Source organism: Carassius gibelio, chromosome B22 (genome assembly GCF_023724105.1).
Source record: "Carassius gibelio isolate Cgi1373 ecotype wild population from Czech Republic chromosome B22, carGib1.2-hapl.c, whole genome shotgun sequence".
Taxonomy (NCBI): Eukaryota; Metazoa; Chordata; class Actinopteri; order Cypriniformes; family Cyprinidae; genus Carassius; species Carassius gibelio.
Window position 1 is genome coordinate 967587 of NC_068417.1, and position 26686 is coordinate 994272.

General features: G+C 34.8%; 1 protein-coding gene and 2 long non-coding RNA genes across 4 annotated transcripts in view; 2 read left to right on the forward strand and 1 right to left on the reverse strand.

Annotated features, from left to right (window-relative positions):
* Window positions 1-26686, forward strand: part of LOC127987626 (uncharacterized) — a 459131-nt gene that overhangs the window by 188213 nt on the left and 244232 nt on the right. The gene's annotated exons all lie outside the window — the stretch shown is intronic.
* The window catches only part of LOC127987560 (uncharacterized), a 1055570-nt gene that overhangs the window by 27985 nt on the left and 1000899 nt on the right, over window positions 1-26686 (reverse strand). The window lies entirely within an intron of this gene.
* Window positions 20286-25165, forward strand: LOC127987646 (uncharacterized). The gene is made up of 2 exons (XR_008161302.1): window positions 20286-23245; window positions 23361-25165. It is a non-coding gene; the product is annotated as an uncharacterized LOC127987646 (long non-coding RNA).

A 26686-nucleotide genomic window follows, 5' to 3' on the forward strand; every position in this document is an offset into this window, starting at 1 on the left:
TTTTGTAAGTACATAGTAGTTAAGGCCACCTAATATAAAGTGGGACCTCAGATTCAAACTGAAGTGCGCAGCTTGTATTCGCCCACACAGAAGAAAACGCAGCGAGACTGTTCAAGTTTTTTATTTTACTGTTTGCTTCGCAATGAGAGGAATAACACATAATTCACCCCAAAAAGATGTGATGTGGTTGAGGATTTGAGAAATGGATTTCCTCAGAAAATAAGAATGAAGCACTAGCAGAGATCATAAACATTAGTAAGTCTCTTTTTATTTATATATATATATATTTATTTATATTTTACTAGTTTTCACATGTGTAAACATTTTACTAGTTAGAATTTTTCCAAACTATAATTCCTGACTAAATGTATAATCAAGTGAAATATTATGAAGTTTCAATAACAATATACAATACCATTCAAAAGCTTGATGTAAATAATATAAATTTAACAAATAATGATAACTTTAACAAATGTAAAAACAATGCTGTTCTTTCAATTTATTCCCCCTAAAAAACCTGAAAAATATTCTCAGCTAGATTCTCTGCTGAAGCATGCCCAGAGTTGTTATTCTCAACATTAATAATAATAATAATAATAATAATAATAATAATAATAATAATAATAACACTTATTTATTTTTATTTTTTTATAGAAAATAAGATTGTTAAAAGGATTTCTGAAGGATTGTGTGACTGGAGTAATGATGCAAAAAAATTGTTTGAAAGTCAGCTTTGATTGTTCCTAATAAACTGTTTAACTGCTCCCCCAAGTGGATATTAAATTATGTTGTAGGATAGTTTAATATATTCTAAATAAACTACAAACATATAATTATATAGATTTATTTTGTCCTCACATTCTTTCTTGTAACTCCTCCCTCTCAATAACACAGCTGACTGAAAGGCTCATTATGCAGCTCATTATGTAGGCCTTTGTCTTCTCAGGTGTAAATCACAATGATATTCATGATAGTTGACGCCTACTCGCATATGACTTTTACCAACAAAAAGTGTCTTAGAAAATTTAAATCAATATATGGTTTTCTGTGAGTGAGTAAACAAGATGATTTTCACATAATTTAGAAAGAAAAATTCTAGGCTACAAGCTCCAGTTCTCAAAAGTCCCGGGAACCATTGTTCTTTATGTGTCTTATTGCCTTATTCAAGTGATTTAACATTTCTGGTTTTTCACTAACCACACATAACATTTTTTTTTTCTCAAAAATACAATAATGTACATACATGCATTTCACATATTATTATAGCCCAGTTTGTGCTGATTACAGTGAGATTAGACTTTACCCATTTAGATATTTAAAAGAAACTGAAAAAAGCACAAATGTCAGGGCGTGACAAAACTTCTCCATGCCCCAAAAATACCCTTAGACTCCAGAGGGTTAAAGCCTGCAAATTTTCAAATTTTAAATTAACAAAAAACTAATGATTGTCACAAAATTTACCTCAGTATCTCTAATTTGCAGTTTATATTCTCCAGGCCAGTGCAGAGTAGCTTCACTCCTGAATCCTGCAGATTATTATTGTTCATGTTCAGCTCTTTCAGATTGGTATCTGATCCAAGAACTGAAGCCAGAGCTGGACAGCTTTTGTCAGTTAAGCCACAATCATTTAGCCTACAAGAGAAATAAATGAAATCACAGAGTTAGATGCATGTAATACATTTGTTAAATAGAAAAAAATAATTTATACCAATACACTGCATACATATTAGAATTGTATTAATTAAAATTGATTCAAATAAAACTTAATAAAATATGTAAATGTATAATATGTTTATATAATTAATGGCAATGAGTTATATATTTAAAAGTGCTGCTATATTATCTGGATGAGTGTCTTTAGGTGGAGAATCTGGAGGTTAATCATTTATGCATTGAGGTTATGCAAGAGTACATCTCCTTTATAGCAGAAGTTGTAGAAATTGAACTGAATATTGAGTATAAACAACTAAGGAACAATGTGTTTTATAATAACCATGTGCTTCTTCTGTAGCTAACTAAACAGCTTGTTTTGCTGAAAAGAAATATTTTTACATAAAACCCATGTGAATCTAATAAAACAGCATTGCATTGCAATGGACTGCAGTTTTTAAAGAAAAGTTCAATAAATTGTTTTGACTTTACCCTAAAAGAGATATATACTTATAACTATGGGTGGGGGGAAAAATGATACGGTATAGTATCGCAATGTTTTCTGCAGCAATACAGATCTTTTAGTAAACTATTTGGTAGAATTATAAAATGAATTTCTTCACAATCAACTAGATACTAGGGTTGAGTTTTTTTTCTGGTGAGGTCAGCTGGGCCACCTTCTGAAGTAAAGATGACGTCATCGCGGAAAGTTATCAGATGGAGATGTGTAGCACTGCGTGAGGCAAATGGTGGTCACACCAGATACTGACTGGTTTTCGGACACCCCCCTCGAACCATCAATACAGTATAACTGCACATTTTAGAGTGGCCTTTTATAGTGGTGAGCCTAAAGCCCCTTTTAAAATGAACATTGGACCCAGTAAATTGTCAGGTCGCCTTCTGTTTGAACGCAAACACATCCCGGGACTGATCCAGGGTTAGGGATCTAGTAACATTGCCGGGTTCAGTCCCGGAACGAGCTCTGTGTGAACAAAAGCCAGAACTAATGCCGTAAGGGTGTGTCGTAGTGATGACGCATGATATCACGTGACTCTTTTACCAGGTGTTTTGAAGGCAGATCAATGTTCGCTACTAAAAAAAAATGTGCAAATTGTAATGAAGCAGAGATCAGTTAGTTCGCCATCTTAAGTGAAAGTTAACCTGCCTAGCGTTTTCGACTCGTACATTACACGTCACACCCTGATGGCACATGTCTTTAAGGGACCTTTAGGGGTTGTGTGTGAACGCACGCATATATTCCGGGTAATCACTGGCTGTGTGAAAGTGCAAAATCTAGCGACCCGGAAACAATTGCCGGGAAACATTACCCGTGTATTTGCCAGAATCACAGTGGGAAAGGGGCTAAAGGCTAATCATGCTGTCAAATCAGCATCTTGATATGCCACACCTGTGAGGTGGATGGATTATCTCAGCAAATAGAAAGAGAAGTGCTCACTAACACAGATTAAGACAGATTTGTGAACAATATTTGAGAGAAATAGGTATTTTGTGTACATAGAAAAAGTCTTAGCTCTTTGAATTCAACTCATGAAAAATTGGGGTGAAAACAAAAGTGTTGCATTTATAATTTTGTTCAGTTTAGGTATGCACCAACATCTGCAAATAATCGAAGAGAAAAATGGCAAAAAAATCTTGCTCCTGTTTGCAGTAGCGCTACTTTGCGTAACATGGTATATCTCTGTGATCTGATAATAATAATAACTTTGTAGGACTATAATTATTTAGATAGTCCAAAAAAATTTAAATGAATAAATCCAACAACTTATAACTGATTCTGTTACTTTGAAGAGGATAAAAAATAATTTATTGATATTTAATATTAAGGTAACAGTTTACAATAAGCTTCAATTAATGTTTAACACAAACAAACAATGAACAATACATTACAGTAATTATTAGTCTTTCTTAAATTTAGTTAATGAGAATACAGTTGTTCATTGTTAGTTCATGTTTATTAAGAGTGCATTAACTGTTAACTAGCACAACTGTTGATTTTAATAATTAATTAGTAAATGTTGAAATTAATATGAAAGGGTTATTTCAGGCAAAAATTAAAATTATAAAAATTATAAAAAAACAAAAATTACGACTATACACTGTACGTCAACAGTCACAGCAGTCGCGCTCACAATAGACCCTGAAGAGATGACAATGCTGAATAAAGTCATAATTTTTGTTATTTTTGGACCAAAACCTGTTTTCGATGCTTCAACAAATTTGACCCTATGATGTAACATGGACTTTGATGATGTTTTATTACCTTTCTGGACTTGGGCGGTATATCGTATTTATACATTTTCAATGGAGGCAATTTCTCTGGCTGAACTAACCCTTGAACTAAGATTAATAAATTCTTAGATTGCAAACTAAAGTATGTTGTAATGTTACCAATATTAACATAAATTCTGTCCAGGTTTATTGTGCTGTTTTCAGGAAAAGTGTGGTTATTTTATAAGTTTGTGTTTTTTTTATTCAGTATCTTTAAAATTGAGTTAAATTTAAAAAGTCTTACAAAATAAATGTCTATTATTTCATAAATTAATAAATAATCATTACAAAGCATTTTTGGTTTTCAGCCAAGTGCATCCAGAGTTTTCGGTTTCCGTTTCAGACAAGAATTTTCATTTCGGTGCATCCCTAGATGTAAGACTAAATGTTTAATTTAATTTAATTTTAACAGTAATTTACTTTCAAGAACTGACATATCACAATATAAATATCGCAATATAATCTCAGAATATCTCAATATATTGACACAAGTAATCGTGATAATATTGTTTTGTGAGGCCTCTGGTGATTCTCACCCCTACTTATAACTGGTGTATGGTTTATTATCACTATAAATCGTGGTGTCCAAGCCTGCTATGTATCAGTGTAGATTCATGTAATTTTAAGATGAGAACAAAACATGAAAAGATATATTTAATAACTTACAGAGCTCTTTTGCAGGTTTTGATGACTGCTGATAATCTAATGAGACACTCGTCTGATTTCTTGAATTTCTGAAGCTCAAACTCCTCCAGCTCCTCCTCTGATGTCAACAACACAAAGACCAAAGCAGACCACTGGGCAGGTGAAAGATCAGCACATGAGAGACTTCCTTTGCTAAGGTGGGTCTGAATGTCTTCCACCAGAGTTTGGTCATTCAGTTCATTCAGACAGTAGAACAGATTGATGGATCTCTCTGGAGACAGATTAGACTCTAATTTCTGCTTGATGTACTGAACTATTTCCTTTTTGCTCTGCTCATTTCTATTTTTCTGTGTCAACAGACCCTGTAAGAGTTTCTGATTGGACTGGAGTGACAAACCAAGGAGGAATCGAAGAAAAAGATCCAGGTGTCCATTATCACTCTCTAGTGCCTTGTCCACTGCAGTCTTGAGCAAATCAATCATGGTTTTTTGGGGGTGGAGCGACAGTCTGAGAAGGGATTGAAGGAAATGGTACAAATAAACACTGACACTCTCAACCTCCTTGACCACTGTAGAGTCTTGATCAAACACACATTTCTCGTTGATGTCTAGAAACAGATGTGCATAAAGGGCTGCAATAAACTCTTGAATGCTCAAGTGAACGAAGCAGTACATGGTACCAAGAGTGATCCCTGTTTCCTCCTTAAAGATCTGGGTACACATGCCTGAGTACACTGATGCCTTATAGACGTCAATACCACAGGCTTCCAGATCTGTGTCATAGAAGATCACATTGTTTCTTTCCAGCTGATCAAATGCCAGTTTCCCCAGTGAAAAGATGGCATCTTTATCCCAGGAAACATCTGGTGTATGTTCTCTATCATACTTTCGTCTGCTCTGCTGGATCTGAAATCTGAGGAAGTGTGTGTACATTTGTGTCAGAGTCTTAGGAGTGTCTTCAGTATTTGACTCCTGCAGTGTTTTGGAGACATCATCAGCCTGATTGTGTTTCACAACATTATTTATTTTCTCCTCTAAAATGTTCTGGAGAACAGTGGCTGAAATCCAGCAGAAGACTGGGATGTGACACATGATAAAGAGACTCTTTGATTGTTTAACATGATCAATGATTTCTTTGGCCTGATTCTCATCAGTGAATCTTTTTCTGAAGTACTCCTCCTTTTGTGCATCATTGAATCCTCGTATCTCTGTCAGCCGGTCGATACAGTCAGGAGGAATCTTACTGGCAGCTGCTGGTCTGCTGGTGATCCAGATGAGAGCAGAAGGATGCAGATTTCCCTTGATGAGGTTCGTCAGGAGAACATCCAGAGAGACTGGTGAGGAAACATCAGACCACGTCTCATTATCCTTAAAGTTTACGGGAAGTCGACATTCATCCAATCCATCAAGAATGAACAAGACTTTGAATTGATTTCTTCTTGTAAGCTTCAGTCCTTTTGTCTCTGGGAAAAACTGAGTTATAAGGTCCATCAAACTTAGTTGTTCTTGCTCCTTTAAGTTCATCTCTCTAAATGGAAGAGGAAATATGAAGCTGATATCTTGATTTTCTTTTCCTTCGGCCCAATCCAGAACAAACTTCTGCACAGAGACTGATTTTCCGATGCCAGCAACTCCTTTTGTCAGTACAGTTCTGATCTGCTTGTCTTGTTCAGGTGCTTCAAACAAATGTTTGCACTCAACCTGTATCTCCTGTGATTCATGACGTCTGGAAGCAACTTCAATCTGTCTCACCTCATGTTCAGTATTGACCTGTTCACTACAACCCTGAGTGATATAGAGATCTGTGTAGATGTTCTTCAGAAGTGTAGAGTCGCCTTGCTTTGCAATTCCTTCAAACACACATTGATACTTCTTCTTTAGGCTACACTTTAGCTGATGAATGAAGACCAGCTCGTCTAAACAGAAACAAAAATACAGATATTGTTTAATCTTATTTTCTCTCCTAAATTTATAAGTGACAATCTGACAGATGATCACGAGTCTCTTACCTTCTAGAGTATCAGCAGCTTTATCTTGCTTCATCTCTCTCAGGAAGTAGAGCGTGAGATCAAGAGCTGCTTCTTTCATACTGCATCTGTTCTCAATAAAGTCCTTCACAAAGTACTGCAAGTTCTCTTTTTGTAATATTTTCTTAAACTTTTCCAGTTCTTTCTTCAGAAATGTGAATATTTTGCTCTCAAGATCCTACAAAGAAAGACAAAAATGAATGACAGACAAATCATCTAATATTTAGTCAGTAATGAAAAATATTTATCAAAAATAAAGTTGAGTAACTTTAATTAGCTGTTAATATTAATAAAAATAGGTTCTCATTCTTATTTTATGGGTTCTTAAGAAAAAAATAGAAATAAAAGTTCTGTCACATTCTTATTCAATAACATATTTGTTTATTATGATTATTAAATATTCCTGAAAATGTGTTTTATTACCTGGAAGATCTGCAGGAGACTGTCTGTAAAATTATTGTGGTTCCTGTGAGACTGTAAATCTGGATCTATTGTTTCACACTGAAGCCTGATAGTAAATAAAATAAATCAAAATACTGCATTTTTAGGGAAAAAAATATATATGACCAAAGTATATTTTAAAGATTTTAGCAAAGAGAAAAACAATAAGTTATAAATTTATTGACTACAAGTAGTTTTATGATAATTATTCACTGATACACTTTCTGACACAGTCTATGTTTAAACAAAATAAGAAACAGATCAAATACCGTTTGGTTCCTGGTGTTGTTTCTTCACTGAATTTCGGTGGTTCATTCTTTGAGCAGTCACTCTTCACAGACACAGAGCTGGACACATGTGAGTCTGATCTTACACTAATGACACAAAGAACAAAACACTTTACTACAGGAGCTCCTTCAGTCTCATTTAAAGAGCTTCACTGTTGAGGATGGTAATGAAGCACAGTATAGACATGCATTTGTCCATCTATGACTATGGATCGATGGAAACACATATTCATTTTTGGCTGCATGATCTATTTTCATGGTTAATTTATACCTCCTTGTGTCTGCTTGTGTGATTGTGTTACTGGAAAGAAGCTCCAGACTGAGTTCAATAAAGAGGAAATCAGTGAATTATTGTTTTATTTCATTCATTTCTATCACAAGCATCTTAGTGGAGAAATAAGCCAACACAACTTTATAATGTCAAAGATAATAAATACCTTTTGATAGATGTTTTTTTCTCACTGAAGTTCGGCATGTTACCATCCTTTGACTGGTCACTCTTCACAGACACATGTGATCCTGATCTTACACTAATGACACAAAGAGAGAAGAGAAACTTTTCTACAGGAATAAAAAGCATCATATGACCCTTTAAATTAAGAGTCATTTTTAATGTCTGAAAAATAATTTAAGACCTAAAAACCAAAATCACTAATGTGAAGTAATTTACAAAGTTCATATCCAGTGCTGATGAGTGGTTGTAAAATTACAATTTAGATTCCTAGTTCTCAGATATTTATCATCTTTTTCTACTTTTTTAATATTTTTATGTAATTATTTATTTTTTAATTAGGAAGTTATGAAGCTCTGAAGTTCTGCAAATCATTTGTAAATATAAAACAGAGTTTGTTAAGTTTGTGTTTTCTACAGCAATCCTCTGAAAGTGCAGCAGTGTTTAAAATGATTGTCTGAAAGCAGACTCAGTCTTACCTCTGTTTCTGTGAGAGACTCATCTTTCCTCTCTTCTCTGACAGACTGCAGCTAAACTGTCATTGATCAGCACTGGCTTGAGACAACAATCTGCTGTTCAGTGTGACCTGGAGATGATGAGGTTAATGAGATCAAGAAATATGTTCAGTTAGCAGCAACAGCAACAAAAACACTATATAAAATAAAGTGAGCTACAAACTAATGCACTGCCATGTAGAATAACCAGATGATCTTAATGAGAAATGAATCGTTTAAAAACAACTTTCGATTTCACGTCACGAAAACAACAGCATAAAACAGAAGCGGAAATACTGAAAAACCTTCAGGAACACATTCGTTTTCAATAACCCCTTTCTGAAAACATACTTGCAGTCTTGTGCACTAAGAAGAGGATTTATACGCATTTGAAACACTCATTTTTCTGTGCTTTAAGCTTGAAAATGTTAAATGTTTTCTAGGACATGGCATCAAATCCACCGAGCAACACTTTCTCCTTCTATCCGCGTGTTTTCTGCAGTTACTTTCGGTTTCTTCTTCTTCAGTGAGTTTTATTGGCAGTTTGGAATCTTTGTGCATTACCGCCATCTACTGGATTGAGGTGTGATCACATTGGGAAGTCATAAATAAATGAATATATAAATAAATGAATATATATATATATATATATATATATATATATATATAAAGAATATCAGAGCCCAAGCTTCAGCTAGCGCTGCGTGTTCAGCTCCTCCAGCTTCAACTTCAGCTCAAACCCCCGGAAAAAAAAACAAATTTTTTTTTTAAATAAATAAATAAAAAATAATAATAATTAAAAAACAATTATTGGGCTAAAGTCTTCTTGCTAATTGTGTTTCTTTTATAAACTCTATCACTGCTTTGGTTGTAGACTGTGTTCCAGGTAGACTCAACAGGTTGCTCAAAGTAATGGAGTTATTTGTTACCCTCTTAAATATTTCTCTTTTTTCAGAGTACTGCCTACATGTCAGAAGTACATGCTTCACGGTTTCTGTTTCCGTACAATATGGACACATTCCTGTCTCATGTTTCCCTATTGTGTGTAAGCCGCTGTTCAGTCATGTATGTCCTAACCTTAACCTAGTGAACCAGGTTTCCTCCTGTCGTGAAAATGAGCTGATCATTTTAACTGTTACATTCTGTTCAATACTATATAAATGCCTACCTTTTGCCCCCTTACCCCATTTATCTTGCCAGAGTTTATGAATACCATCTTTAATTATTGTTTTCAGTTCTGATTTGCTAAGTGGGACCTGTACTTCTACTTGTTCTGCTTTAAGTGCTTCTTTTGCCAACTCGTCTGCCCTCTCATTGCCCTCAATACCTGTGTGCGCTGGAACCCAAGTGAACTGTAATATTAGCTTCTGTTGAGTTATCCTGAAAATCATCTGATGAACTTCATCTAAAAGATCCTGTCTGCATGCAGATTTCCCAGTCTGAATGCTAGTTAGGGAGGACATAGAGTCTGAGCAAATAACAGATTTATATGGCTTCACTTCTTCTACCCACTGTAGTGCCATTATGATGGCCATCATCTATGCAGAGAAGATTGAGAGGTGGTTTGAGGTTCTTTTTTGTATTATAACTTCATATTTAGGAATGTATACCGCCACACCTGTTTTTCCTGCTGGTTCTTTGGATGCATCTGTAAATATTTGTAATGTGTCATCATACATTACTTCTATGTATTGCTGTACACTTTGATACAATCCCGTCCTAATTATATTTTTAGCTTCTAAATTAACTACAGGATAGCAGAAAAACCAAGGTGGAATTGTGCTCAATTTAACATTTTTGCAACAAGGTATAGTACTGATTCCCATGTCAGCTGCCTCTTTATTGCTGTTCCATCCAAAACTACTGTTCACACTGCAACCATATTCCCAGCATTCTTCTAACACCGGTTTTGTAGGATGTGTATTTTCATGCCCTTGTAAGTTTACCCAATATGCAAGAGAAAGTTTTCACCTCCTAAGATTTAAAGGTATATCCCCTACTTCTACTTGCGGCGCTGGGATAGGTGATGTTCGGAAGGCTCCACTACACAGCCGGAGAGCTTTGGCCTGCACCCTGTCCAGTTCAGCTAATGTAGTTTTTGCTGCTGTTTTATATACTGTACTTCCATAGTCAAACACTGATCGGATTAATGCAATATAAATTATTTTCAAAGAAGAGCCTGACGCCCCCCAGTTATTCCCTGAAAGACACTTTAAAATATTGATTGCTTTCTTAAATTTGTCTACCATTTTCTGAACATGATTTTTAAAAGTAAGTTTACTATCAAACCACACACTAAGATATCTTAAGTCATTAACCTGTTTGAGAGATTGTCCATATATCTTAAGATCTATTGTGGGTTTTACCCTTTTCTTAGAAAAACAGATGAATTGCGTTTTTTCCACTGACAGGTGGAACCCCCAGTCAAATGACCATTTTCCAACCTGACTAATTGCTGTTTGTATCCTTTGCTGTAAATTGTCAATATTACGGCCCCTTACCCACAATGCTCCATCATCTGCATATAATGCCCTGTTTATTCTTTGGTTCACTCCATCAAACACATCATTAATCATTATATTAAACAGAATTGGACTGCATACATTACCTTGTGGGGTGCCATTTTCTATTGTGTACGTGCTTGATGACTCAGACCCTATCCTGACCTCTATAGTTCTACCCTTTAAAAAATCTTTCATCCAGTTGAACATTTTACCTCCTATTTCCATTTTATTCAACTTAATTAAAAGTCCTTCTTTCCACAGCATATCATAAGCCTTCTCTATATCAAAAAAGGTTGCCAAAACAGATTCTTTAACTTGTGCTTTACGTATCTCATTCTCCAGGCAGACTACAGGATCCATAGTTGTTCTTCCATTACGAAATCCACTCTGATATGGTGTGATCAGCCCTCTGCTTTCTAATTTGTACACTAACCTTTTAGTAATCATCCTCTCCATGAGTTTACAAAGGTTAGACGTTAAAGCTATTGGTCTGTAACTTTTGACATTCATTTTTATCCTTTCCTGGTTTCCCTATAGGGACTATTACTGAGTGTTTCCACCCGTTCCCAAATTTTGTTATATAAAACCAGTATCAAATTTTTTGCCTCATCAGATATTTCTTCAATCATTTTATAGCATATCCCATCTCTCCCTGGTGAGGTATTTTTAACACCTATCAATGCTCTTTTTAGTTCAAACAGTGTGAAATCTGCATCTAGTGAACTCTCCCCCGCCATTTTCATCTCCAGCATATCTTTATTTTCTTCAATGATCCTCTTTCTTATATCTAGCTCTTCACCGGAGAGGTTCTGTGAGTTATGTATGCTTACAAAGGATTTTGCAAGCATCTTAGCTTTTTCTCTACTGGTTACTGCCTCATACTGGTAGTGAAAAGTCCCTTCTTATGCCACCCATCTTTCTGATCATTCCCCATATGTCATTAATTTTAATTCCTGTCCCAATATTACTACAAAAATCTCTCCAATATTTCCTTTTAGCTTCTCTTATGATTCTTTTGGCTTTAGCCTGTGCTCTTTTATACTCCAATAAATTAAAAAATGAATGATTAGATTTAACAATTTTAAAGACTTTATTCCTGTTTTTAACAGCCTCTCTACATTCATCAGACCACCATGGTACCATTTGCTTCTTCTTTGCTCCAGGTGTTTTACCTATTGTTTCCTCTGCTGACTCATATATTATGTTAATAATCATATTATTCAACTCCCCAATGTCGTCACTCAAATTTGGCATGACTTCAATTAATTTGCTGCTTGTTTTAAAATTATACAGCCCCCAATTGGCCCTTTTCATTCTCCACCTTGAAATCCAATTTTCCTCAAAACTAATGTTTTGACTCCTTATTGTAATCCAGATAGGATAATGATCACTGCCCATTGCATTATCACTGTTCACATCCCATATGCAAGTACCTGCTAGTTGTTGCGACACAAAAGTAAGATCAATTGCAGATTCTACACCATGAGCTCCATCATACCTAGTACCTCTTCCATCATTTAGACACACTAACTGATTATCATCCATAAACTCCTCAATGATATACCCATCTCTATCTGTTTTATCACATCCCCACAGGGTATTATATGCATTAAAATCTCCACATACTATAACTTTGGAGTTTTCCACATCACATACACTCTCCAACATGTCCCTAGTTATTTTTTGACAAGGATTATAAAAGTTTATCATTCTAATTTTTGTTTTATTGACCCATGCCTCAATTATAAATATCTCAAGCTCTTCACTACTGTTGATAGCTCTATAGTTAACACCATGTTGGATAACGGTGACTACTCCACCACCCATAGTAAGGGTTCTATCCTTACGCACTGCTGTATAACCATACAATGTAAATTCAAGTGAGGGTTTTAGCCAAGATTCCTGAATGCAAATAATGTTAGGTTTAACAGATTGCTCCTGAATATGCTGCTTTAGTTCATGTCCGTTTGCAATTAGACTCCTCGCATTCCACTGTAAAATGGTTAACATTATTAATCTCCACCACCACATGTTGATTGTGTATCTGATATCCCCGTTATAAGTGTTGCATTAATGATCTTCCATTTCCAAGTATTTTTCTGCCGCTTTTGCTATTATCTTAGTTCTCTCTGTTCGGCTACATGCTTGAGCAGAACAGTTGATGATTTCTACCATAAACGCTACAAACTTTCTCTTTTCCACTATAAGTGTATCCTTGGTAACATTGCAGCATTTATTTATGCTTTGAACTGGGGGTTGAGTCACAAGTGCTGGTCTACTATTGCTGTCATTAGATTTTACCTTTCTAATTGCCTCAACGTATGTAAGCTTTTCTTTTACCTTCACGTTCTGAATTTGAACCACTTTTTTATGTGCATCACATTCTTTGTAGGCAACACTATGCTCTCCTCCACAATTACAACATTTGATTTTAACTCCACTCTCACATTTCCCGTATTCATGTTCCTCTCCACATTTGGCACAACGGAGTTTACTTTTACAGGCTGCTGCAATGTGCCCAAAACGCTGGCATTTAAAGCATCTCATTGGGGGAGGGATATATGGCCTTACTATATAGCTGACATACCCAATTCTAATTCTTTCAGGGATTTTGTCTTCCTCTAGCGTCAACAATACAGACAGGCTAGGCCCTTTAACACCATCTCTTGTGAAAGGTAATCGTTTAACCCTCGTTACTCGCACTCCTCTGACATTAACCCTAATTTCTTCTTCAGTTATCTCAGTTGACACTCCAGATATTACACCCATAACCTTCCCTCTATCTTCCCAAACTTGTGGCCTAACCTCTTTCCCAAGCAATGACTTACATTTCATTAATCTATGCTGCTGTACTATATCTCTACATATAACCAGTAGATTCCCATCTCGTAAAGTTTTAACAAACGGCACGTCACCTACCAGCTTGTGAATAGCATCACTAACCTTCAAAGGATTTGATGTACAAGGAGATTGAAATCACAGAATAACTTTAATTTCTAAACTTTGTTGTTCCTCTCCCTTATTTCCATCAGATTCTCTCTGCTTTCTTTTCATTTTTTCCGATTCACTATCCTCCATTCATCGTTGTTTGAATTTCCCTCGTTACCCGTGTCTACCTCAATCTCATTTCCTTCATCCACGTCACTTCCTGCACCTCCCGGATCACACCTCATTCCTCCAAACTCAGCCATTCTGCCTCGGTCTACTTTCGTCTTCTTCTTCTTCGTGGGTTTTACTGGAGGGTCTCGAGCGAGCTGAACAGTTACTGCCACCTGCTGTACTGGAGAGAGGATATTACACCTAATACATTTAAACACTCCATTATTATTTTCACTCTTCCTGGACTGTTATCTATCATGTTTATTGGAAATGTCCCACATGCAGAGATTTGTATTCATTTGTTACTTTCAATTATTTCTATTCATATAAGGTGCAGTATTAATACTTGTTCTACAGTTTCTGCTTCTTTATGTTTATAGGCTCAATGTCCAACTGGTTTTTGATTCCATCATTACTTTGTCCAGTTGAGGGTTGCCAATCATTGTGTATAAAGGAGAATCATCCCACATTAAAGACAATAAAGTAGTGTTCCGTATTAAAAAGAAGAAAAAAAAAACAATAGGAACACACAAATTCAGAAATATGTAAGAAGCAAATAACATGGTTTAAGTGTTGTTGAGAGATTTGTGATGACTGTGAGTGTTATCGTCTCATGTTTAACTTTGTCTTTTTGGTTCCTTCAGGATGAAAACCAACAATGTTGTCAGAGTTAAGTTCACAGACAGCAGTGTGTGTTTTCTAGTGAACTTTTAAATTCTGCAGCAGTGAAAAACTCTTTCCACATAAAGAACATGAATGTTGTTTCTGCTTTGAATAAACTTTAGGTGATTCTTCAGGCCTGTTTACAGAAAAGTGTACATCACGCATCCTTTCATTATAATAATATAACATTGTCTCCTTCTCAGATGAGTAGATAACATCTTCAGTATTACAGAAGTGTATCGTGTTTGAGCTAATGTTTTATTTTATGGCAAGAAACCTCGCAGAATGCAGAAATTCAGAAACTGTCCCAAACACCCTTAATTCACCCCATCATTACACGCTTTTAATAAAATATCTAGAAACAGATTTGTTCACTAGGGCCTGTCTTAGATTTTTTATTGTTGTATTTTTGTTTTAACATACACTGGGTAATGTACATTATTTTACTTCTATTATCCCTTTGATGTTTTAGTTATTTTCTGTAAATTAAATATACACACAAAATATAAAATATACACACTTTTATTTTTACTAAATACTTTGTGTAAACTGTACAGTTGTGGTGACAATATTGATGAAGCGAGTTGATGTAGGTAAGTGAAAATATGCTCAGAAAATAGTATTAATGGAGATAAACAGAGCAAACCTGGGAATGTTTTTTCCTTGTTTGTCTCCATTCATCAAATATATACTATATATATTTCATATATATGTGTGTGTGTAAAATTGTATATATTTTACATATTTTAATTTTTGCATGTTATTAACAGATGAAGGTGTGGAAAAAGGAGGCTGTCGATGAACTGTGTGTAAACCCATACATTTTAACTGACATTACTTGATGTGAGTCTTCATGAAGTATGTATTTCCATTTGTAAGATGTTTAATATGTTTGGGCAATGTCCAGATGTTTTTGTTCATTTAACAGTAGAGGTGAACAATTATCTAAAATTTCATCGAAATCACACTATAGACTTCAATTCACAAGGTGCAATATTTGTGACAAAATAGCATTTTAAATTAAATATTGTGGTGCTTCAAAGATGATCTGGTCTACAAATCATATTCTACAGCTTTAAAGGATAGTGGGCCTAAAAAATAAAATTCTGTTATTAATTACTCCCCCTTGTGTGATTCCATGACCTTTGTTCATCTTCAGAACACAAATTAAAATATTTTTAATGAAACATGAGAGCTTTCTAACTCTCCATAGACTGCAGCATAACTGAAATGTTCCCAGAGCCAGAAAGGTTGCAAGTACATTGGTAAAACAGTCCATGTGTGGTTCAACTGTAATTCTATGAAGCTATGAGAATATATTTTGGGCACAAAGACAACAAAATAACCACTGAATTCAACAATTATACTCTTCCGAACCGTAACAGACGAGGATGTCAGTTATTTTCTATGAGGGAATTCTGAAAGTCAGTGTTTTCATCTCATTTAAAATATGTATTTAATAACACTATATTGATTTATAGCGATATTTATGTGCTGTTCTCCAAGAGAGAGATATTATTTCACTCACGATGGGGAGAAGACGGGGAATTTGGTTTTATCAAAGGAAAAGACCATAATTAAGTGTTTTACCTCGTTTTACATGTATTTTTTATATAATTTTACTTTATGACTATATTTAAATGCTGTGCACGCCTAACGAGCCTAACCGTCTCTCACAGATTTGAACTGATGTGAGAAGGAGAGACCAGAAGTAACTTAAAGGCTTGGTTCACCCAGATAGCAAAATTATGTCAGTAATAACTCACCCTCATGTCGTTTCAAACCCGTGAGACCTCCGTTCATCTTCAGAACACAGTTTAAGATATTTTATATTTAGTCCGAGAGCTCTCAGTCCCTCCATTGAAGCTGTGTGTACGGTCTACTGTCCATGTCCAGAAAGGTAAGAAAAACATCATCAAAGTAGTCCATGTGACATCAGCAGTGTTGGGAAGGTTACTTTGGAAATGTAATAGGTTACAGATTACAAGTTACCCTATTTAAAATGTAATAGTAGTGTAACTTTTTTAATTACTTTAAAAAAGTAATGTAACTAATTACTTTTGAGTACTTTTTGATTACTTTTATACATTTCTAATGAATGTTTATTTGCAACTGTTAATCATCTTCCACAATTTACACCATGCAGGTTTAACCTTAAAGTGCACAATACTGTCAGACTTTCACCATCCTTCATCACTTGAATTAAGATGATCACATTTGAACACATCCACCACACAATCAGACTTTAGTACTGCCTTTTACTTCAATGAGATCTGAAGTTCAATGCAGATTTAAAATCAAAAGAAATAGTTTATAGATACTGTTTTTGAAACCAAATCTTTCATTATCCATCCATCTCTCTCATGACTTTAATACTGAAGATTTTTATTTGACTTTTACCATGTTTTGTAAGTGCATTTTTTTTTTTTTTTGGCAAATGAATTACCACTTTAGTAATTTTTTATTTTTACTACAAAATCCATGGTTAAACCACACTTAGTAGCTACCATACCATAGGCTACATACATTTTCCTAAGGGTTGTGTTTTTGTATGCACTAGCTCGCCCTAAACCAATGATAAAATATGATGATTTGTCTGCTAAATTACTGCTGTAACATTACAATAGATAATAATGACGTTGTTTATACAGTATTTTGAGTGAGTGGGGGAATGTGCTGCTGCTGCTTGACTAAGTAAACAAAGACAAAACTACATTAGCATATTTACAGATGAGACTGACCTATACCTGAAACCCTGAACAGAAGTGTCGCTTCTGCTGCAGCTGTGCGCTTACACAGTTCACTCCGGTCTCTCTCTCTCTCGCATTGAGTCTGATCCAAACCGTTCGGCGGAGGCGCAGAGAGCACGCGAGCCCAACCATTGCCAGTCACGACTGCCAGTCATGAATCATTGCCGATTCATGATTTATGAGAGATTCGGAAATAATCGCTTTAGTATATTCGGCCTGCAATTATACAATAACAATATTAAAGTAGAGCGCCAAATCGTCTGCCAGGCCACCGTCCCGGTTCTCCCGATGTCCAGTCAGCGCCTGATTTCCACAGACACGCAGGACGTGCAGGATTCATATTCAGTCTTTTTACGGCTTAATAATCACAGACACCAGTCCATATCGCGTTTTATTCAAGTGTACGACCTACTTTTGATTTATTCATCCAAAATGTGGCATATTTCGTCCGCGTTATAGGCTGAATTCCATTTTTATGACTGAATTCTACGAATGTGTTCTCTGCGTCGCTGAGATCGTGGGCCATATGTCTTAGTGCAATTTGGGAAAGAAATAAGCTGTATGTGGATTTTGTAAATATTTAAATGTAATCCTCTTTGTAATTGTTACAATTTTCATAAGTAATTGTAATTTAATTACTCATTTTTTCTTAGTAACTGTAACTGATTACTGTTACATTTATTTTGTAATTAAATTACGTAACGCCGTTACATGTAGCTAGTTACTCCCCAACACTGGACATCAGAGGGTCCGTTTGAATTTTTTGAAGCATCGAAAATACATTTTGGTCCAAAAGTAGCAATAACTACGACTTTATTCAGCATTGTCTTCTCTTCCGTGTCTATTCCCAGCAAACATTCGGACGTCTTTTGACCGTTGAAAAGACGTCCATCCGAGACGTCCCGTCATGGTTGAAAAATAGTTCCAAAATGAAAGTTGAACCGACGTCTTTGACGTCTTTTAGACGTGAACTGCACGTCTTTTCTGCACGTCCCTGGACGTCTAAATGCGTCGTATTCTGGACGTCTAAATGCGCCGATTTCTGGACGTCGTTGTCTTCTGGATTTTTAAATGCGTTGCTGCATAGTTTAAGTGTAAATATATATAAGCCTGCATATAAAATAATCTCACACCCACTGTGTAACATCGTGCAAGGCAATCAATTATGTCTTAAAGGTTTAAAACATCTTGACAAAAGTTCAAGATCGGTCCAGTCAGACATGAACGTTCATAAAACATCTTAATCACGTGTACATCACTAACAATTAACACATTATTTGTGGACATATGCAAAAAAAGAAGCATGTTCTGATTTAGCACATTTTATTGTTTTTGAACAGTTTAGCATCTGTTAACCAAAATAAAATACTAATTACAAAATACTGAATTATATAAAGGGAAAATTCTTTCATTTACTCACCCTCATGTTTCAAACCTGTACACCTTTCTGTGTTCTGACCATATTGTTTTTATGTTTGCTTTACTGGGACAATGACAAATAATAATCTTCAAGATCATAATCTATTTAAAAATGTGTTTTTCAATGTTATCTTTGTATCCATTTTGGATTTCTGAAATAAGTTTACAGGCCTACCATTTTTTTCTTCAGAAATATGATTTAATGAGGGGCATCACTGAATAAAAAGTCCATTATTATTGTTTAAAATTTCTATTTGCACAGTATTTGTTTATTAATGTTTTTAATATATAATATTATAAATCAATATTAATTGCATTTATTTTAAAATACTTTAATCATATAATATTAAGAACATTATTAATATTTGAACGTGGCATAACCACCTTGCAGGAGCCATTGTTGTCTTGTGCCAAGAAAATCATAAAACATAAGACCCTCATCATAAAATATGTTTGAAATCTGTAAAAAAGGCCACCCCTTGAAAGTGAACTCTTCCGAACCCTCCCGCCTGTGTTCGTGATTTGGACTGTTCCTAATCTTTCCGCGGAGTGAGAACCAAGACATTATAGAGGCTGGATGTGTTGATGTGTTTATAGTTAATATTTCATAGTTAAATAAGTTAGAAGTGGCCCGTTTAAGGCTTGTGTGGATATATGTGTGCGTGCAACTAATCGTAAGTACATTTACATAATTAAATGTATGATAAGTTCACAAGCGAGATTAATGACCGCTGCCCTGGCATTCCGCCTAAATGTTTACATTGTTTATTATATTTGCACATTTTCTTGTTGACAAAATGTTATATTTCGCCTGTGTTTTTGTTTGATAGAATATTTAATGTTATTGCATATTAGGCTATAATGCATAGACTTAAGACGCATCTCAGGGAACATGTTCGGGCTTGTTCACCGGACGAGCTAGGCACGTGAGCTAGACGCACAGTGCAGTAGTGCGATCATTTAATAGAACTTTGAGTCATATTTGTATATATATTATATTTAGATAATTTACAATGCTGTTACTTATGAGTATTTAAGTACTGCTGTAAAGATCTGTTAATGTGTATTTATTCATTTATTCATATTTGTATACTGTTTTATATTTACAGAACCACACACATCTTTGCACAATAAATCACCCTGAAGTACATTCCTGGTGTGAGACCTAATGTTCTGACCGGACACCCTGTAGCCGTTCTATAAATCCGAACCTGAGTTAGAAAAGAGTAGTCAGCAGTTTTTTCAAAATCATTTCTATTTATGAAATCAAAGTGGTGTAAATGATTTTAAACGGTATAGAACTGACATGAATTAAAATATTACATTTCTGAGAATGTTTTCTACTAGAATGTTAAAAGATGGTTTATTTTTATCAATTCTTTATTAATCTTGTCATTGACTTACACAGTTGTCTTATAAACACAAATATATTTGGAAGAAATATTTAAATATTGTAACCAAGCAGATCTCACAATCCATTAACTGCCACTGTAGGAAAAATTATTATGATCGTAACATGAGGGTGAGAAAATTATGACTATTTTCATTTTTGTATGAACTATCCCTTAAACACATTACAGTTGTTTGGCTCATTTCTTGTAACCTCCACCCCCATCTCTTCCCGGAGCAAGCTTCAGGTGTTCTGCCATCGCTGCATCCACTTCAGAGTCTCCACCTCTTCACAGCATCTGAGGGATGAGAACACATTTCTTTTTAAAATAAATAAAATAAAACATTTGAGATAAATGACATGCACTTATTTTCAAAATATCTTTATGGTCTACAGCTAAAAAAAAAAAAGAAAACAAAACCCTTCGACCAAGATGAATGAATCATGAATGAAACATTAGAAAAAAAGGTAATCAACAAGCATTAGATTGTATTTTTATTGTACAAAAGGTGTTACGCTTTAATGTGATGCCCTTGAGAAACACTCACAGTGTAACTGTGAGAAAGTGAACAGGACATTTCTGATAAGACAGGAGAGCTGTGATGTCCCCTGAATAATTAATTAAAGCGTACCAATAAAAATTACATCAATATAAGTAACTTTTAGCCTTCTAACGTTAGCTAATTTTAGCCATACTCAGTGAATTTCAGTTGACAAGGTGGGCATCATTTCTCTCGGTTCCTTTTTGTCAAACAAGTAAAACTCAAGCACGTTAATCAAATAATACAAAATGTACTTACACAACAGTAGATTTTATATAATTTATATCGATACATCTCAGTCCTCTTCGAGTCCTCTCCTCCTCGTGGTTGCCTGCTCAATATACCGGAACTTCCGGAAGAAAGCAAGATCTAATCTATACTATCGCGGGATTTTGTAATTACACGAAATATATTAGTATATTTTGTGTCTACATCTTGGCAGCACCGTTTTGGAAATTACATTCAACTCAGACCGAAATTGTGACCGGGTATATATCTTTTTTACATGTATTCAATAAAATTCAATAAATATAATAACAACAAATACATAAAACAGGTTGAAATAATGACTAAATTGCAGCATTTCTTTGCAATCAATTAACTACACTGGGCTCTTTGTGATTATATATTTTTTAAACAAGATAAAGTGAATATATTTACTTTATATATATTTTTTTTCCTGCTAGTCTTGCTTGGACATCTTTTCACAAACCATGAGGAGACGTGTAAAAGACGTCAGTGGACGTCTATTCACAACCTCTTTAAAACCTCTTAAAAACTACTTGGTGCACTTTAATTAAATATTGCAGTATTAATCAAGGTATAAGCACAGCTTTTGCATATTCCACAAGGATTTCACATAGGGTCATGATGGACGTGTAACGCACATGTAAATGACGTCACTAGGTGACGTCCTCTCACAACCGATTCACAACGCGGGTAAATATTGAACTACATGTATCTAAAAGTCAAAGAAACAATTATACATGAAACCCCATAGAACTATAAACGTGTACAAACATATCTGAATGCATTTTTACGAAATGTTCTGTGTTACATATTTCTACCGATTTATGCCGTCCTACCGCGACTATTTTTGGCCGGCCACACGACGTCGCCGTCGGACCAATGTTTGCTGGGTTGTTAGAGAAAGTTCAAATCAAAGCAGTTTGTGATATCCGGTTCATGAACGAATCATTCAATGTAACCGAATCTTTTTGAACCAGTTCACCAAATCGAACTGAATCATTTTAAACGGTTCTCGTCTCCAATACGCATTAATCCACAAATGACTTAACTGTTAACTTTTTTAATGTGTCTAACACTCCCTCTGAGTTCAAACAAACCAATATCCCGGAGTAATTTATGAACTCAAACAGTACACTGACTGAACTGCTGTGAAGAGAGAACTGAAGATGAACACCGAGTAAGTGTTTTACCTCATTAACTATATTCATATATTTTCATATATATATTCCTTTGTATATATTTGTAAATAACTTTTCAATATACGGTCCTCAAACTCTCTATACGGCATGAGTTAAACTGTTCACCATTCAAAGTGAATTTGTGTCCTCACAAGACTTAGCGTATGACACGTGGGTAGCATGAACTACAAATTAGATTAGATTTTGTTGGTACACTTGTACTGTCATTTATTTATGTGCTGTCCCATTTATGTGCATTCATTCTGATAGACGGAGCCCTGCCTCAGCGCATTGAGATCAACATGGAACCCAGGAACCACAACTTATTTTCCTTTTTACAACAAAAATCCATATTTTTACAGTGAGTTAAATGCTTTTCCTTAAAGGGTTATGGTTTACCCCAAAATTTTAATAATCATCTACTTACCCTTGAAGTTTGTCTTATCACAAAAGGAGATTTCAATACAATGTCCCGAATATGCTTGTCCATATAATGTCAGTCTAACATCAAGCTGTTAAAATAGAAGCCAAAGTATAACAGAGTGGTCTTATGTATCATGTGATGCATATTCCAAGTGTTCTGTGTGTATACAATAAGGTTTGGTGAGAAACATACTGAACTTTTTCATATTATTTAACAAACATCCTGACTGGATTGTTGGTCTCTGTGCATGACTGTGTGCTCATGAGACACTATTCGTTCAGTTCACACTGAATTGCACACAAGTTTTGAAAAAAATCAAGATTCATAAAAATATTACATAAAAAACTAAGCATGGAAATCCCAAAAATGTGTAATTTCTCCACTGACTCCGGACTGGAGCTTCGGTTGTCATGAGAGTCAAAATGACAGCTGACAGATGAACGTGATCACTTCCTGTTGCAATGAGCACAACAGATGTATTTACCTCAGAGAAAAAAACCCATAGATTGTATTTTATTTTGTGTTTTTATTCATCTTGATTGGTCACAACTCACATTCATGCACAGAGACCAGCAGTCAGGTTAATAAAGATGACATCATTTTTATTGTTTGGGGGCGAAATAACCTTTAAAACAAATTGTTCACCTGAATTGTTATTTACTTATACTCATGCCATTCCACAGACATGTAAGACACACATGTCATACAGGATTGGAACCACATGAAGATTGACAAAATTTTGGGGTAAATGTTTTGAGTAAACTATTATTGTATTGTAATTGATACTTGTCTCTGACATTTCACTTGTTAATAAAAGCTTTGATAAATGGATGTGAAATGATTCATTCCATTTTTATAGGAGCACTTTTGTGATGCTGCAAGTGGGAGTGGATTTGCTTAGCTGGAAACTGCAGAGAACCACGTCTTGTCGTCCTAAAAAAAAAAAAAAACTACTTCCTCCAAGGAGGTCCAAACGCCATTGGTACAGACTTTGTTCAGTGATGAGTAACATACATTCAGCCTTTGCGGTCACAACAGACTCCGCACTTGAGGGGTAAACGGACTGAATGCCACCCCGGGAATGCGCTCTACTTTGCACCTTCACATCAGCTAAGTACGACCCTGCATTCAGCTCTCATGGTAATGAATGAGATGCTGTGGTTTAAACTGATAAATGTAAGCACTATAAACCTAATGAAATTCAAAATACATATTGACAAAAATAAGATTTTGCACTGATTTGCTTTGACTTGCTTTTATACTGATTTGCTTTGACTATATGTTTTAATTTTTTAAGAATATGTTGTTTAAATGTATTGAAAACACTGAATGTGAAGACATTTTTGTGCAGGGATAAAGAGTTACAATGTTTCAATTTAAATAAATAATTGTAAACACGCATTTTAAAATATTTTTTTACTTGAACATTGAACTCCTGAACCTGAACACCACACAATTAACTCAATTTTAACACTCCTGAAATGTATATTTAACTCCCTCTGTTTCGGAGTTAGAATAACACTTTCAGAAGTGTGAAATATGTACATTACACACAGAGTACATTTCAACACCATGCTGGATTTACAAATAAACTCTTTCAGTCTTAAAATGTACTTATTTCACACTTTCGAAAGTGTTATTTTAACTCCCAAAACGGAGGGAGTCATATATACATTACATAGGTTTGTTAAATTTGACTCAAATTGAGTTCAATGTACACTGGCGTTGTTGCTGTGGGGTGCCTAATCTTTCCGTCAGACAAGACGAGTCGGGTCGGCATGAACAAGTTTCTTTGGCAATGAATGTTTGGGGCTTACCCTCCTTGTGAAGGGTGTCAATGATTGTCTTCTGGACAGCTGTAGACCAGCAGTCTTCCCCATGATTGTGCACAACCCACTTAGACTCATTATGTCACCTGCACCCAGCTGAAGTTTGGTACCAAAAAAAGTATTGATTGCAAGTTTGAGATGATTGAAGTGTTTATGTATAGCTTGAATTAGCTTAACATTGGTTTTAATTTGAAAAAGAAAATTGTCTTTTTATAAGTAAGTTAAAACAAGACATTCTTTTAGATCATCTTAACATGATACCCTAATTCAAAGACATAACTTAATTGAAATTACTACGTTGAACCCACTCATGGGGATAAGTTAACAGAATGCTCACTACTGAGTTCACTTTATTTTGAACTTGCATAGCAAAGTTGAAACAACTATAATTGTATAGTCATGTTGATGCACAGAAGACAATTCACAGCTTAACAAGACTCAAAATAATGAGTTAAATCAATTCATTAATCCATTTTGTTTTTAATTGAAATTTTGAGGCAGCTGCTTAACTTATGATTTTAAGTAGAACCAAGTAGATATTGTTTTACAGTGATAGACACTGTTTCGTTTCCAATTTCTACAGGTGCCCAATGTGCTGGATTCCTCTTTTTTATCTATTTATTTTCCTCTGTTGTAATAATAAATAATAATTTGTTTGTTCGTTTCACACATCAGTTGTTAACACTTTTGAGTGGGAATAAGAGTTTTCATTATACTGTTTTTTAGAAATGTTTTTTTATTTCTTTATTTTCAGAAACAAAGTGTAAGACATAAAATGGATCTGGGAGTTTGTTCAGAGAATGGTCTCATAAAATAAATAAACATATTCATAGTGGTTGATCCTTAACTTGTCTTTATTGATCACATATTTTAGATACACATTTCTTATATATCAAACTCTGGAAATGCCTTGGCAATTAACTGACAAACTGTTACGATATCTTTATACAAAGCTTTTTGACATGGAAATAATCAAATAAATGGTGCCATCATTTAAAATAATTCTGTCCATTTGCACTGTGCACTTTATACCAATAAAAAGGTTTTTAAAAGCTGTTGTAAGTGAGCTCATAAAATATTGTACATATGTGTCTTGTGTCATTATGGCATAGCGTTTGTGACTTTCCCTGGATCCCCTTCCTCTTCAGATGACACTGTTATTACTGTAGATCACTTTTACTAAGATTACTGCAAACAGATGTCTTTCCATTAACAAGGTAATGTGTTGGATTATATTTATATTCTTAGCAATCACGTTACAGTTACACTTGTAATAAAACTTGTTTTAATTACTTTAATTTCATATATAGTAGCCTGCCATATTTAACTGTTGCTGATTTGAAGGCTCCTCATATCTGTAATGATACTGTGATTTATTTGATTTATTCTCTGATCATTCAGTTGATCCATGACTTTTTAATCACTAAAGGACAAAGTAATTCGAGAAACAAATAAAAATCCTGAAACTAACTTGTGCTTCATGGAGACTTTTGTAGGCCTAATTATAAAAAACTATTCCAAGTCTCTAGGCCCAGCCATTTGGCTGTTTTTTATTTTTATTATTATTATTATTATTTTTTTAACTTTTATAGCCACCTTTTTTTTTTAATTCTGACCTAGAAAAAATAAAATAAAAATACACATTAATCAAAAGACTATGTTCATAAAAAGGATATATAACAGTGGTTGGGTAGGAACCCGGTCTCCCCAAAAGCTTCACACACAAGAAGGTGTAACAAAAGTTCATTTCTGATGTCATTGTCCTGATGTTCCCAGCCATCTTTCTGAGCTCGGTGCAGTGCTGTCTCATCTCCCTCATCACAATCAGTCTTTCCTCTTCAAGACACACTTTTGACATGTACACATCAAACTCTTCTTCTTGGTGAGGATGTTGCTGGATTCTGAACTCACATAAATAACATCTCTACAATACAAATCTGACCTGTACATTCTGAACAGAAGTAGTGTATGTACCTCCCAAAACCTGGTGTCGGGTGAACAAATGTAAAAAGTCAGCTTATTAAGGAATAAGACGTTAGGAAGACCCCCACACACTAAAGATTGTCTCCCTTGTTCTTTATTTCAAGAACTACTCAGCTGATTAAGAGCTTTAAATACCTCAGTCATCTCACAAGTGATGTAGGCCTGATGAAGACCTTGTGCCCAAAATTACTTGTCCTAATAAAGAATAAATTTAAAATGCATAGTTTGCTTAATATCTGTAAAATTAAGAGGAAGACATTTTAAAATTAAGGACCTGAAAATTTGTTAATTCCAAAAAAATCCAGACGACACATCTGCAAGTCATACAAATAACAAATATATTAGATGAGTTGTCAACATACCAGTCTGATTA